Here is a 17,073-nt window from a genome sequence, read left to right as displayed (position 1 = left end):
AGTGTCTTCTGATTATGAACAAGGTGTTGTTGCTTGATAACTGGATCACGTCATTGGGAGAATCACGTGATGGACTAGACCCAAACTAATAGACGTAGCATGTTGATCGTGTCATTTTGTTGCTACTGTTTTCTGCGTGTCAAGTATTTATTCCTATGACCATGAGATCATATAACTCACTGACACCGGAGGAATGCTTTGTGTGTATCAAACGTCGCAACGTAACTGGGTGACTATAAAGATGCTCTACATGTATCTCCGAAGGTGTTAGTTGAGTTAGTATGGATCAAGACTGGGATTTGTCACTCCGTATGACGGAGAGGTATCTCGGGGCCCACTCGGTAATACAACATCACACACAAGCCTTGCAAGCAATGTAACTTAGTGTAAGTTGCGGGATCATGTATTACGGAACGAGTAAAGAGACTTGCCGGTAAACGAGATTGAAATAGGTATGCGGATACTGACGATCGAATCTCGGGCAAGTAACATACCGAAGGACAAAGGGAATGACATACGGGATTATACGAATCCTTGGCACTGAGGTTCAAACGATAAGATCTTCGTAGAATATGTAGGATCCAATATGGGCATCCAGGTCCCGCTATTGGATATTGACCGAGGAGTCTCTCGGGTCATGTCTACATAGTTCTCGAACCCGCAGGGTCTGCACACTTAAGGTTCGACGTTGTTTTATGCGTATTTGAGTTATATGGTTGGTTACCGAATGTTGTTCGGAGTCCCGGATGAGATCACGGACGTCACGAGGGTTTCCGGAATGGTCCGGAAACGAAGATTGATATATAGGATGACCTCATTTGATTACCGGAAGGTTTTCGGAGTTACCGGGAATGTACCGGGAATGACGAATGGGTTCCGGGAGTTCACCGGGGGGGCAACCCACCCCGGGGAAGCCCATAGGCTTTGGGGAGACACACCAGCCCTTAGTGGGCTGGTGGGACAGCCCCAAGTGGGCCTATGCGCCAAGAAAAGGAAATCAAAGGAAAAGAAAAAAAAGAGAGGGAGGAAGTGGGAAGGGAGGGGGACTCCTCCCACCAAACCAAGTCCAACTCGGTTTGGGGGGGGAGTCCTCCCCCCCCTTGGCTCGGCCGACCCCTTGAGGGTCCCTTGGACCCCAAGGCAAGGTCCCCCTCCCTCCTCCTATATATATGGAGCTTTTAGGGCAGATTTGAGACGACTTTCTCACGGCTGCCCGACCACATACCTCCATAGTTTTTCCTCTAGATCGCGTTTTTGCGGAGCTCGGGCGGAGCCCTGCTGAGACAAGATCATCACCAACCTCCGGAGCGCCGTCACGCTGCTGGAGAACTCTTCTACCTCTCCGTCTCTCTTGCTGGATCAAGAAGGCCGAGATCATCGTCGAGCTGTACGTGTGCTGCACGCGGAGGTGTCGTCCGTTCGGTACTAGATCGTGGGACTGATCGCGGGATTGTTCGCGGGGCGGATCGAGGGACGTGAGGACGTTCCACTACATCAACCGCGTTCTCTAACGCTTCTGCTGTATGATCTACAAGGGTACATAGATCACTCATCCCCTCTCGTAGATGGACATCACCATGATAGGTCTTCGTGCGCGTAGGAAATTTTTTGTTTCCCATGCGACGTTCCCCAACAGTGGCATCATGAGCTAGGTTCATGCGTAGATGTCTTCTCGAGTAGAACACAAAAGTTTTTGTGGGCGGTGATGTGCGTTTTGCTGCCCTCCTTAGTCTTTTCTTGATTCCGCGGTATTGTTGGATTGAAGCGGCTTGGACCGACATTACTTGTACGCTTACGAGAGACTGGTTTCATCGTTACGAATAACCCCCTTTGCTCAAAGATGACTGGCAAGTGACGGTTTCTCCAACTTTAGTTGAATCGGATTTGACCGAGGAGGTCCTTGGATGAGGTTAAATAGCAACTCATATATCTCCGTTGTGGTGTTTGCGTAAGTAAGATGCGATCCTACTAGATACCCTTGGTCACCACGTAAAAACATGCAACAACAAAATTAGAGGACGTCTAACTTGTTTTTGCAGGGTATGATTGTGATGTGATATGGCCAATGATGTGATGTGATATATTAGATGTATGAGATGATCATGTTGTAATAGAAATATCGACTTGCACGTCGATGGTACGGCAACCGGCAGGAGCCATAGGGTTGTCTTTATACTAACGTTTGTGCTTGCAGATGCGTTTACTATTTTGCTAGGATGTAGCTTTAGTAGTAATAGCATAAGTAGCACGACAACCCCGATGGCAACACGTTGATGGATGATCATGGTGTGGCGCCGGTGACAAGAAGATCGTGCCGGTGCTTTGGTGATGGAGATCAAGAAGCACGTGATGATGGCCATATCATGTCACTTATGAATTGCATGTGATGTTAATCCTTTTATGCACCTTATTTTGCTTAGAACGACGGTAGCATTATGAGGTGATCTCTCACTAAAATTTCAAGACGAAATTGTGTTCTCCCCGACTGTGCACCGTTGCTACAGTTCGTCGTTTCGAGACACCACGTGATGATCGGGTGTGATAGACTCAACGTTCACATACAACGGGTGCAAAACAGTTGCGCACGCGGAACACTCGGGTTAAGCTTGACGAGCCTAGCATGTGCAGACATGGCCTCGGAACACATGAGACCGAAAGGTCGATCATGAATCATATAGTTGATATGATTAGCATAGGGATGCTTACCACTGAAACTATACTCAACTCACGTGATGATCGGACTTGGGATAGTGTAAGTGGATCATGAACCACTCAAATGACTAGAGAGATGTACTTTTTGAGTGGGAGTTTACCATATAATTTGATTAAGTTGAACTCTAATTATCTTGAACATAGTCTAAGTCCACTTTGAATATATTTGTGTTGTAGATCATGGCTCACGCAAGTGTCATCCTGAATTTTAATACGTTCCTAGAGAAAGCTAAGTTGAAAGATGATGGAAGCAACTTTGTAGACTGGGCTCGTAATCTTAAGCTAATCTTACAAGCTGGGAAGAAGGATTATGTCCTTAATGCTGCGCTAGGAGATGAACCACCCGCTACGGCTGATCAGGATGTTAAGAACGCTTGGTTAGCGCGTAAGGAGGACTACTCAATAGTTCAATGTGGAGTCTTGTATGGCTTAGAACCGGGACTTCAACGTCGCTTTGAGCGTCATGGAGCATTTGAGATGTTCGAGGAGTTGAAGTTTATCTTTCAGAAGAACACCCGGATCGAGAGGTATGAGACCTCCGATAAATTCTATGCTTGCAAGATGGAGGAAAACTCATCTGTCAGTGAACATGTGCTCAAAATGTCTGGGTACTCAAACCGTCTAGCTGATCTGGGGATTGAACTCCCGCAAGAAGCTATCACTGACAGAATCCTTAAATCACTGCCGCCAAGCTATAAAGGCTTTGTGTTGAACTACAACATGCAAGGGATGAACAAGTCTCCCGGCGAGTTGTTTGCGATGCTGAAAGTCGCAGAGTCTGAACTCCGTAAAGAGCATCAAGTGTTGATGGTGAGCAAGACCACTAGTTTCAAGAGAAACGGCAAAGGCAAGAAGGGCAATTCGAAGAAGAGCGGCAAGCCTGTTGCCAATCCGCCGAAGAAACCCAAGGCTGGACCTAAGCCTGAAACAGAGTGCTTCTATTGCAAGGGTATGGGTCACTGGAAGCGAAATTGCCCCAAGTATCTGGCAGATAAGAAGGCAGGCAAAGAAAAATCAGGTATATTTGATATACATGTTATTGATGTGTACTTAACTAGCTCTCGTAGTAGTGCCTGGGTATTTGATACCGGTTCTGTTGCTCATATTTGCAACTCGAAACAGGAACTGCGGAATAGGCGAAGGCTGGCGAAAGACGAAGTGACGATGCGCGTAGGAAATGGTTCCAAGGTTGATGCAATCGCCGTCGGCACAATGTCACTTCAACTACCATCGGGATTAGTGATGAACTTAAATCATTGTTACTTAGTGCCTGCGTTGAGCATGAACATTATATCTGGATCTTGTTTATTACGAGACGGTTACTCTTTTAAGTCTGAGAATAATGGTTGTTCTATTTCTATGAGTAACATCTTTTATGGTCATGCACCGAATGTGAGAGGATTGTTCATATTGAATCTTGATAGCGATACGCATATACATAACATTGAGACCAAAAGAGTTAGAGTAAACGATGATAGCGCCATATTTTTGTGGCACTGCCGTTTAGGTCATATTGGTGTAAAGCGCATGAAGAAACTCCATGTTGATGGACTTTTGGAGTCACTTGACTTCGATTCACTTGACACGTGCGAACCATGCCTCATGGGCAAGATGACCAAAACTCCGTTCTCCGGAACAATGGAGCGTGCAAGTGACTTGTTGGAAATCATACATACCGATGTATGTGGTCCAATGAGCGTAGAGGCACGCGGCGGATATCGTTATTTCCTCACCTTCACTGACGATTTAAGTAGATATGGTTATGTCTACTTGATGAAGCACAAGTCTGAAACATTTGAAAAGTTCAAGCAATTTCAGAGTGAAGTGGAAAATCATCGTAACAAGAAGATCAAGTTCCTACGGTCTGATCGTGGGGGTGAATATCTGAGTTTCGAGTTTGGTGCTCACTTAAGACAATGTGGAATTGTTTCGCAGTTAACACCGCCTGGAACACCACAGCGTAATGGTGTGTCCGAACGTCGTAATCGTACTTTGTTAGAGATGGTGCGATCTATGATGTCTCTTACTGATTTGCCGTTATCATTTTGGGGTTATGCATTAGAAACAGCTGCATTCACTTTAAATAGGGCGCCATCAAAATCCGTTGAGACGACACCATACGAACTGTGGTATGGCAAAAGGCCAAAGTTGTCGTTTCTTAAAGTTTGGGGATGTGATGCTTATGTCAAAAAGCTTCAGCCTGAAAAGCTGGAACCCAAAGCGGAAAAATGCGTCTTCATAGGTTACCCAAAAGAGACAGTTGGGTACACCTTCTATCTCAAATCCGAGGGCAAAGTGTTTGTTGCTAAGAACGGAACTTTCCTCGAGAAGGAGTTTCTCTCGAGAGAATTGAGTGGGAGGAAGATAGAACTTCACGAGGTTGTCGAACCTCTCATCCCTCTGGATGGTGGCGCAGGGCAAGGGGAAACCTCTGTCGTTGCGACGCCGGTTGAGGAGGAAGTTAATGATGATGATCATGAAACTCCAGTTCAAGTTTCTGTTGAACCACGCAGGTCGACGAGATCACGCGCTGCTCCAGAGTGGTACGGTAATCCCGTCTTATCAATCATGTTGTTAGACAACAATGAACCTGCAAATTATGAAGAAGCAATGGTGGGCCCAGATTCCAACAAATGGCTAGAAGCCATGAAATCCGAGATAGGATCCATGTATGAGAACAAAGTGTGGACTTTGGAGATACTGCCTGAGGGCCGCAAGGCTATTCAGAACAAATGGATCTTTAAGAAGAAGACGGATGCTGACGGTAATGTGACCGCTTATAAAGCTCGACTTGTGGCAAAGGGTTTTTCACAAGTTCCAGGAGTTGACTACGATGAGACCTTCTCACCCGTAGCGATGCTTAAGTCCGTCAGAATCATGTTTGCAATAGCTGCATTTTTCGATTATGAAATCTGGCAGATGGATGTCAAAACGGCGTTCCTTAACGGTGTCCTTAAGGAAGAGTTGTATATGATGCAACCCGAAGGTTTTGTCGATCCTAAAAATGCTGACAAAGTGTGCAAGCTCCAGCGATCCATTTATGGACTGGTGCAAGCATCTCGGAGTTGGAACAAACGCTTTGATGAGGTGATCAAAGCATTTGGGTTTATACAAGTGGTTGGAGAATCTTGTATTTACAAGAAAGTGAGTGGGAGCTGTGTGGCGTTTCTAATATTATATGTGGATGACATATTACTGATTGGAAACAACATAGAGCTTTTGGAGAGCATAAAAGGTTACTTGAATAAAAGTTTCTCTATGAAGGACCTAGGAGAAGCTGCTTACATTCTAGGCATTAAGATCTATAGGGATAGATCAAAACGCCTGATAGGACTTTCACAAAGCACATACCTTGATAAAGTTTTGAAGAGGTTCAAAATGGAACAGTCCAAGAAAGGGTTCTTGCCAGTTTTACAAGGTACGAGATTGAGTAAGACTCAGTGCCCAGCAACTGATGAAGATAGAGAGCATATGCGCTCCGTCCCCTATGCTTCAGCCATAGGTTCTATCATGTATGCGATGCTGTGCACTAGACCGGATGTTAGCCTAGCCATAAGTATGGTAGGTAGGTTCCAGAGTAATCCAGGAGTGGATCACTGGACAGCGGTCAAGAATATCCTGAAGTACCTGAAAAGGACTAAGGAGATGTTTCTCGTGTATGGAGGTGACGAAGAGCTCGCCGTAAAAGGTTACGTCGATGCAAGCTTTGACACAGATCCGGACGACTCTAAGTCGCAAACCGGATACGTATTTATTCTTAATGGGGGTGCAGGAAGCTGGTGCAGTTCCAAGCAAAGCGTCGTAGCAGATTCTACATGTGAAGCAGAGTACATGGCTGCCTCGGAGGCGGCTAAGGAGGGTGTCTGGATGAAGCAGTTCATGACGGATCTTGGAGTGGTGCCAAGTGCACTGGATCCAATAACCTTGTTCTGTGACAACACTGGTGCCATTGCCTTAGCAAAGGAACCAAGGTTTCACAAGAAGACCAGACACATCAAACGACGCTTCAACCTCATCCGCGACTACGTCGAGGAGGAGGACGTAAATATATGCAAAGTGCACACGGATATGAATGTAGCAGACCCGCTGACTAAACCTCTTCCACGGCCAAAACATGATCGACACCAGAACTGTATGGGTGTTAGATTTATTACAATGTAATTCACATGGTGATGTGAGGGCTAGATTATTGACTCTAGTGCAAGTGGGAGACTGTTGGACTTATGCCCTAGAGGCAATAATAAATGTATAGTTATTATTATAATTCCTGTATCAAGATAATAGTTTATTATCCATGCTATAATTGTATTGAATGAAGACTCATTTACATGTGTGGATACATAGACAAAACACCGTCCCTAGCATGCCTCTAGTTGGCTAGCGAGTTGATCGATGATAGTCAGTGTCTTCTGATTATGAACAAGGTGTTGTTGCTTGATAACTGGATCACGTCATTGGGAGAATCACGTGATGGACTAGACCCAAACTAATAGACGTAGCATGTTGATCGTGTCATTTTGTTGCTACTGTTTTCTGCGTGTCAAGTATTTATTCCTATGACCATGAGATCATATAACTCACTGACACCGGAGGAATGCTTTGTGTGTATCAAACGTCGCAACGTAACTGGGTGACTATAAAGATGCTCTACATGTATCTCCGAAGGTGTTAGTTGAGTTAGTATGGATCAAGACTGGGATTTGTCACTCCGTATGACGGAGAGGTATCTCGGGGCCCACTCGGTAATACAACATCACACACAAGCCTTGCAAGCAATGTAACTTAGTGTAAGTTGCGGGATCATGTATTACGGAACGAGTAAAGAGACTTGCCGGTAAACGAGATTGAAATAGGTATGCGGATACTGACGATCGAATCTCGGGCAAGTAACATACCGAAGGACAAAGGGAATGACATACGGGATTATACGAATCCTTGGCACTGAGGTTCAAACGATAAGATCTTCGTAGAATATGTAGGATCCAATATGGGCATCCAGGTCCCGCTATTGGATATTGACCGAGGAGTCTCTCGGGTCATGTCTACATAGTTCTCGAACCCGCAGGGTCTGCACACTTAAGGTTCGACGTTGTTTTATGCGTATTTGAGTTATATGGTTGGTTACCGAATGTTGTTCGGAGTCCCGGATGAGATCACGGACGTCACGAGGGTTTCTGGAATGGTCCAGAAACGAAGATTGATATATAGGATGACCTCATTTGATTACCGGAAGGTTTTCGGAGTTACCGGGAATGACGAATGGGTTCCGGGAGTTCACCGGGGGGGCAACCCACCCCGGGGAAGCCCATAGGCTTTGGGGAGACACACCAGCCCTTAGTGGGCTGGTGGGACAGCCCCAAGTGGGCCTATGCGCCAAGAAAAGGAAATCAAAGGAAAAGAAAAAAAAGAGAGGGAGGAAGTGGGAAGGGAGGGGGACTCCTCCCACCAAACCAAGTCCAACTCGGTTTGGAGGGGGAGTCCTCCCCCCCTTGGCTCGGCCGACCCCTTGAGGGTCCCTTGGACCCCAAGGCAAGGTCCCCCTCCCTCCTCCTATATATATGGAGCTTTTAGGGCAGATTTGAGACGACTTTCTCACGGTTGCCCGACCACATACCTCCATAGTTTTTCCTCTAGATCGCGTTTTTGCGGAGCTCGGGCGGAGCCCTGCTGAGACAAGATCATCACCAACCTTCGGAGCGCCGTCACGCTGCCGGAGAACTCTTCTACCTCTCCGTCTCTCTTGCTGGATCAAGAAGGCCGAGATCATCGTCGAGCTGTACGTGTGTTGAACGCGGAGGTGCCGTTCGTTCGGTACTAGATCGTGGGACTGATCGCGGGATTGTTCGCGGGGCGGATCGAGGGACGTGAGGACGTTCCACTACATCAACCGTGTTCTCTAACGCTTCTGCTGTACGATCTACAAGGGTACATAGATCACTCATCCCCTCTCGTAGATGGACATCACCATGATAGGTCTTCGTGCGCGTAGGAAAATTTTTGTTTCCCATGCGACGTTCCCCAACACTGAGAGCCTGACCCGGCCTATCGGATAAGCCGATTTACCCGGGACGATGCCGTGGAAGACCGTGGTTGAAGGCATCAAGTCTTTCTCTAATAGATTCATCCTCCGGAAGGTGTCGAAGTATAGGATATTAATGCTGCTGCCGCCATCCATTAGTACTTTCGATAGAGTGTAACCCGCCACTTGGGGAGCCACGACCAATGCCAGGTCACCCGGGTTATCTATTCTCGGCGGGTGATCCTCTCTGCTCCATGTTATGGTCTGTTCGGACCAGTGGAGATATCTGGGAACTGCCGGCTCAATTACGCTGTACGCCCGGTGATTTACCTTTTTATCACGTCTGCAAGCATTAGTGGTGAAAACATGATATTGCCCATTACTTAGCTGTTTAGGATTGTTGCGGAAGCCCCTATGGTCATCCTGGTCCTGCGGAGCCCCCTGTGGGGGCGGCTGCTGGAAAACTCCCGGCGGGTTGTACCGCTGTTGGTGGTGCACCGGGTACTGGCCGCCGCCTGGCTGCGCCCCCCCCCCCTGAGCCTCTTGTTCGGGAAAACCGCCGAAGGGGTTGTGCCTTTGGTTGGGCGCGGCGAGTTGGTCTTGGCGACGGTTCGGATCTTCGCTCTGGCTCTTCTTGATTGCCTCGGCTCGAAATTCTCGCATCACGAAGCAGTTCTCCCAGGAGTGGCCCGCCGGGCCGTCGGCCGTGGCGTGGTGCGGGCAAGGGCCTTTGAGCAGCTCTTCGTAGTTACGCGGTCTTTTCCCAGTGAAGCCTCGATTCTTCTTTTTGCTGTCATTGGCGTTGGTGTTAGCAACCAGATCCGAGGGCTCCTCATGCGGCCTACGCTTGTCGTTGGTCCCCTGGTTATGACGGTTGCGGCCTTGGAGGCGGGTATGCTTATTCGTTGAATCGCCCTTCTTGGGCGAGTTACCCTTACCATCCTCGCCGGGATCCTTGGTATCATCGGCTTCGGCGTACCTAGTGAGGGTATCCATCAGCTCGCCCATATCCTGAACTTTCCGTTTGAGTCACCCCAGTTTTTGGACCAGCGGTTCGTAGTGGCAGTTGTGCTCGAGGATAAGCACAGCTTGCGCTGCCGTGATGCCATCCGATGAATGGATAATTTCCGCGACTCGCCGCGACCAATGATGCGCCGACTCATCCGGGCGTTGTACGCAGAGTTGCAAGTCGACGATTGTCATCGGCCGTTTACAGGTTCCCCGGAAGTTTTTGATGAAACGCTCCTTCAACTCGGCCCAGGACTGGATAGAATTGGGGGGTAAGTTTTTCAGCCAAGTGCGTGCCGATCCCTCGAGCATCATGGTGAAATGTCTGGCGCAAACCGCCTCGTTTACGTCGAGCATGTCCATGGCGATCTCATAGCCCTCGATCCAAGATGTTGGTTCGAGATCTGGTGTGTAATTAGGCACCTTTCTCGGTCCTTTGAAATCTTTGGGCATTCTCTCGTTTCGAAGGGCCAGGGACAAGCAGGGCACCCCAACTCGCCCTCCGGTCCCCGCGGGATGAGTCTGAGCCTCTTGAATGTTGGGTGGACCTTTGCCCGGCGGGTCCCGCTCGGGCGGGTTGTCCTGCGGGAGGTGTCGCGGGGCGCTGTTTACAGCTGGCTGATCCTCCGGCCAACCCCTGGTATAGCTCACCTGGGGGGTGGAGTGCAATCGCTCGGGGCTGTGCGAGAACTGCGCGTTTTGGACCACCGCCGTTTTCAACATCTCGATGGCGTTCCTTGCTTCGATCTCAGCTGGGGTGTTGCCGTGGATCGGGAGAGACTCCAGATGGCGAGTTGCGGCAAACACGTTATCCACCGGGTTAGAGAAGTGGCCTCGAGGGGTACGGAAACGAGGAATTTGACCCTCAGTCGGCTGAATCGGCGGGTTAGGAGGGCGGCCAAGCCCTCCTGCTGGAGCGGCTCCCATCCCGGGTGTTTGGGGAGTGTCGAACAGGCGAGTTGGATTAAGATCATGGGCCAGGCGTCCCTGGTACCTCCGCTGATGGACGGCGTCGGATGCGCGCTGCTGTCTTTCAAGCCGTCAATTGTCGGTGTTCAACTGCATCCTTTTGGCCGTAATCTGGGCTTGTCGAGTTTCCATCTTGGCGGACTCCGTCTCAGCATCCTGATGGGCCTTCGCCACCGCCTCCCTCAGTTTTGCTAACTCCGCATTTATCTCCTCTTGGTTCTCAGGCGTGAGGGGGTTTGACATTAGTCTTGTGATTTCCGCCGCTAGATCCACCAGGACTGCTGACGCACTTCTGGACGTCCCACCGGTTCCATCGCCTCCGGCGGGATTCTGTGCGGGTTGAGTCGCCCCGGCCATGTAGATGGCGATCTGGCGGCGGGTTCGATCGAGGATTTCCGGATCCATGGCCAATGACAAGCCCCCGAGACCGTCTCCGTGGAGGGACTGGATGGAATCGGAATCGCCCATGGATGACTCATCGTCAGAGTTGATGGGGGTAACCTCCTGAGCCGCCGCGTGCTCTAGCTCCTCCGACCCCTGCGTGAAGCCCACAAAGACCGGGTGGGTCAGATTCCGGGTTATTGCTGGACGAACGTACCTGGCCGGCTCGACGATGTCGGAGGAGATGTCCGGCTCAGGAACAGATGACCCGATCATGCCGATGAAGACGTTGATCTTGCCGAAGGGGACCCTGTAGCCTGATTCGAGAGAATTTGCTTCAGGTCCCCATCGCCGGTTGTCGATGTAGGCTATGCCGCGTCGGCTCCAAGTCATGAGCGCCGCCGCATAACTCCCAGACCCTGGTAGGGCTCCCTTTGAGAACTCAACTCCACCGTGCGCAGGCCCCACGGTGGGCGCCAACTGTCGTGGTTTTGTCACGGCAGATGTCCTCGTGAAAGGACATAGTACTGGAGCCATCGCACCTTGGTGGCGACTCAAAGGGGTTAAGCGGGAGAGACACGGCGATTAACCAGGTTCGGCCCCTCGAGAAGAGGTAATAGCCTACGTCCTGCTTTTGTGTGTATTGATATGGATTCGATTACAAGGAAGGCGTAACTCGCCTAAACCTAGCACTCGATGATTTCTAACCTCCCTCTCCCCCTCCAGACTCGCCTTTATATATAGGTCGAAGCCTTAGGGTTTACAAGAGTCCCTTCCTTTTTACAAATCGTGAGCACCGCGGTCTCTAAGTCGCCGTCTTGCAAAACCCAGAGTCCTTCCATAAATCATAACCATCCTGCGACTTTGAACCGCCCAGGCTGAGGCCCAACTAGCCCCAAAGGATGAATCGCCTTAACGGTAACCCGGCCCATATTCGGCGGGTCACTTTAACAGGCAATATCCCCAACAGAAGGAGCATCGAAATGTGAGTCGGCCGAAGTCTGGAGGGCCTTCACCATCAAAATGTTGGGTGGGATGCAAATGAGAAGAGGCCAGGGAAAATGTGCTCAACGGTTGGTTGTCGACCCACGATCCAACTAGAACTTGGTAGAAGACCCAGTGCCCATGTCTGGGATGTAGGCAGGCATCCCGCATAAGCCCGCATAACATAATATTAGTTCAAAGTAATGTAAATCTGGTGAAAAAATTATAATGTGGGGTGCTTTCACTTTTCATATCTAAATTCGATGTCATTGTCCATCCATTCACATAACGTACGTATCGAAACCTAAAATGTAAGCCACAACATCGAGCCGCTGGTCCATCTTGAGGAAAGAGATCCGCATCCTCCTTGTCAGTCCGGCCATCCGTCGGCGCCGTCACGATGCCCAACGGCACCACATCCTTGCGCGCAAATTGTTGAGCACGTCACGGTCGCCGCCAATACACCACAACACCATGCCACTAAGTACCACTAGCCGACACATCTTGAAGCCTTTGGAAGATCTGTCGTCTGTAGCACCTGCCGAACAGGCATGACACAGCGTAGCACCTGTCAGCCAGGCATGATTTAACATCTCTACCGAAGCTTCGTGTAAGGAGAATCCGCTCCACCTCCTGCCTCTTTTTTCCACCGCTGCTCCACAAATGATGCTCCCAAGAGAGAAACGGCATCACAATGTCGTCATCGTCCGATCTGGAAGACCAGATCCTACGATTTTCCCTAGAGTAGCACGATGGATCGATAGTAGCTACTCGACGATGCCTTCATGAAGGTAAAGGCGCAGAACGCCTACATGACCCACCGTCGGCTCGGTTTTCACAGGCAACTATGTCTCCCCGACTCGTAGCCGGCACTGCATGACGGATCTGGAGATCCAACCACCCAGCCTTGGGCCGACCACCTCCGACGAACGAGATGACCACCACCGCCAAGGCCCGCCTCCATGCACTACTGAAATTCAGAAATTTGTCATCTGCCATGGCGGACGGCAAAGGGGGGAACCACTGACGGCAAAGGCTTTGCCATCGGTCAGCAGACGACAAAGTAGACGGCAAAAAAAAATCCGGTGAAGAGGTTCTTTGCCGTCTGCTTTTTTAAAGCGGACGGCAAAGAATCTTTGCCATGAGGGGGCAGACGACAAATTAAATGGGACGGCACATACTCCAACGGCCCCATTAAGTGTTAACGACAGGCCTCCTCTCTTTGCCGTCTGCCATCCCACCTTTGCCATGTGGGGGCTGACGGCAAAGGGGGGAACCAGCCCCCTCTCTCTCCCCTCTTTGTCGTCTGCCATCCCACCTTTGCCATGTGGGGGGCTGACGGCAAAGAGGGGATTATTGTTAAAAATGCTGGATATAATAAGAAATAAATTAAAAAGGGGCTGGTTCCCCCCTTTGCCGTCTGCCCCCGCATGGCAAAGGGGGGAACCAGCCCCCTCTCTCTCCCCTCTTTGTCATCTTCCATCCCACCTTTGCCATGCGGGGGCAGACAGCAAAGGGGGGAACCAGCCCCCCCTCTCTTCCCCTTTGCCGTCTGCCATCACCCCTTTGCCATGTGGGGGCAGACGGCAAAGGGGGGAACCAGCCCCTTTTTAATTTATTTCTTATTATATCCAACATTTTTAACAATAATCAGGATATATATATATATATATATATATATATATATATATATATATATATATATATATTTGACATAAATAAATTTCTTTCCGTACTCATAACCATATTAAAATAACTTTCATCCATAGTGCATACATATTATGCAAGTTGCATCCGTACCAAACCATATATTACACCAGTTTCATTCACATGCATACAAAGTTTCATATATATCCATATACTACAATAGTTTCAATACAAGCTTCTGTGAAGCCATGGTACAAGAAATCATCTTGAAGCATTCCATCAATATAATCCAAGCTTCCCGTGAAGTGAATGTAATCTGCAAAATGACAAATAAGAAAGTTAGAAGAATAATACTAGATGAAGAAGTATATATAGGTTATTTCGGAGAGAAATTAGCTAAGTACATGCCATTTAATAGCTAAATTAGGTGGAATAGGTCATCTTGGAGCTACATAGCCTATGTCATTTAGGAGAGAACTTAGCTAACTATAGGTCATTCTAGAGCTAACTTGGATAAAAATATGTCATTTTGTAGCCAACTATGATTATTAATCCATTTTGACCTTATTATGTCATTTTGGAGCTAAATTAGTCATTTCAATGAGCTAACCAAGGTTCTTATGATGTTTTTACCTAACTATGCTAATTATGTCATTTTGGAGGATAATTAGCTAAGTATGTCTTTGTTGGGGAAAATAACCTATGTAGAAGAAGAAAGAGAAGAAGCAAGAAGAGAAGAAGAAGAAGAAGAAAAAGAAGAATAAGAAGGAGGAGGAGAAGAAGGAGAAGAAGAAGAAAAGAAGAAGGATATGAAGAAGAAGAAGAAGAAGGAGTAGAAGGAGGAGAGAGCTTCTCTCCTCCTTCTCCTTCTCCTTCTTCTTCCTCCTTCTCCTTCTTCTTCTTCTCTTCTTCTTCTTCTTCCTTCCTTTCATTTTGCCTCTTTCTTCTCCTCCTCCTCCTTTTTTTTTATTAAATAGACCATTTTGGAGCTAACTAAGCTAATTATGTCATTTAGGTGGAACCCTAGCTAATTATAGGTCGTTTCAGAGCTAACTTGGGTAAAATAGGTCATTCCGGAGCAAACTATGCTTATTAAGCCATTTTGGATCTAGCTAGGCTAATTATAGTCCATTTAATACCTAAGTTAGGGGGAATAGGTCATCTTGCAGCTACGTAAGCCTTATTATGTCATTTAGGAGAGAACTTAGCTAACTATAGGTCATTTTTTATTAAATAGGTCATTTTGGAGCTAACTAAGCTAATTATGTCATTTCGTAGGATAATTAGCCAATTTAGCCATTTTGGAGCTAATTAAGCTAATTATGTCATTTAGATGGAAGTCTAGCTATTTTTTATTAAAACGCTAGAAATAACATACCATTATCGTCATCACGGCGGTGAAGCACGGTGGCTCTGGCTTGTTTCACCTGGAGAAGGCTCCACTGTAGAAGGGTCATGCGATGCGTTTCGGAAGATATTCTGCACCAAACATCGTTTGCAATGTGTCGTTAGCATGAGGACACTCTTAAGATCACTGCACTAAAATGGAACTCACCGTCCCCGCCACGTTAATGACTGGTATCGGCGGTGGGACTTGGCCGCTCTTCTCGCACATAGACTGTACATTTGGTTTCGACAAGTCAAACTTTTTATTTATTAATGAAACGGACATTCAAATGCAAGATTTGAAATAACATGAAGAAGAAACTTACCACGAAGAGCTCGTATATGGCCCTGTTAGACGCATCATTCTGTGCCCTCTCCGCCTCCACCAATGCAGTCGTCCTCTCCTCCAGCTCCCTAATCTCCTTATCCTTCTCCGCCATAGCCGCCTGCATTGCCTCTCTCTCTTTCTGAATAGTATCCTGCAACACAACTCATTGTTAGAAATGTAATCATATTGGTTCCAACGCACAACATAATGCGGAAAGATAGTTGAGTCCATTAAACTAACCTCGATGGCGAGCTCGACTGGCCATGGACAACGTGTTATCTCCGGACAAGAGCTCGTTTGGCATGCCTTTATCTGCCGGAGAGTGCTAGGACAACGTATAAGGCCATCTCCAATGGCGATCGAGCCATGGGGCCTCCCGTTGCCAGTCATCATCACCAGCTCTGGATCAATAGGCCCCTCGCTCGGGTTAAAGTCCTCCCCTTTCCTCGCCTTCCCGTGATCTCTGTACTTCACGAGCTTGTGGTGGGAGGAGATGTTGGTGAAGTTTTCTGGATGCTTGAGGTCAGACTCAGAGAATGCCTTGACCTTCTTGTACGAGGCAGTATGGGCCATCGCATACAGGTCGTACATCTGTGGCACCTCCGTCTTATTGCGACGCGCCTAAAAGAGAGAGAGAGAGAGAGAGGAAAATTGTATTAGTAAAGGGCTCAAGATAGCATTAAGAATGAATTGCATGAGGCATGAAGCAAACCACATACCCAGTTCTCGCCAAATTGGATTAAGTTGACGCTCCCTTGATGGTGTGGCACACCAACCATTTTGCCACGCCTCTCCTTGGCATTGTTGTGGCTGGCCTCCCACGTTTCGGAGCACCACTGATCCACAAGGCCTCCCAACAATCCATCTTATCCACACACCATCTCGGGGGCACCTAAGTTAATGAAGAGAAATTTGAGCGCGTAACAACCAAATAAAGGAAACTAACTACAAAGCCTTAATAATATGTAATTACCTTCATGTAATGCTCCTTCTCCATCTTAGCATCACGGCACTTCGCCTTGTCAATCCTAATATGCCGCGTGGCATACTAGTCTCGAACAGCCTGCACCCGAGCCTCGTGCCAAAAGTTTTGAAGTAGGCGGCGACATTCGGTTTCGATAACCTTTGTCGCGTCCTCCTCGTATCCCTCCTCACACATGTAGTAGGTCTGCAAACGAGACAACTCCGATTAGTACAATAAATAGCTATGGTTGATTTATAATTGTGTGAAGGAGAAATTACCCAGAACTTTCGGATCACCATGTCCGCCCTCGTGTCGCACAAAACACCGTCGATCTCCACCTCCGGCGGGGCTGGGGCACCCAAGTAGTGCTCCCATGTCATTCCTACCTCTCGCTCCCGACCAGGCAACGTAACAAAACCTGGGAAGTTTTTACGGCAAAGCACACCAAGGACACTGTTGGGCATGCGGACACCCTTGGCAACAATCCAACCCCTACAGTATGAAAAATTAAAGCCAAAACATTAGATATTTGAGAAAACACGAAGGCAAAAGGTTAAGTAAGAGTAAATTAACTTACTTGTCCCCATTTGGTCTAATCGACCACCTCTGCTCGGGGGTCGCCGGCACGAGCGGGAGCCCCGAACTACCACGCTCGTAGACGGTAGCCCCCTCACC

This window comes from Hordeum vulgare, chromosome 3H (genome assembly GCF_904849725.1).
Source record: "Hordeum vulgare subsp. vulgare chromosome 3H, MorexV3_pseudomolecules_assembly, whole genome shotgun sequence".
Classification (NCBI taxonomy): Eukaryota; Viridiplantae; Streptophyta; class Magnoliopsida; order Poales; family Poaceae; genus Hordeum; species Hordeum vulgare.
Note: the sequence above shows the minus strand (reverse complement) of the source record.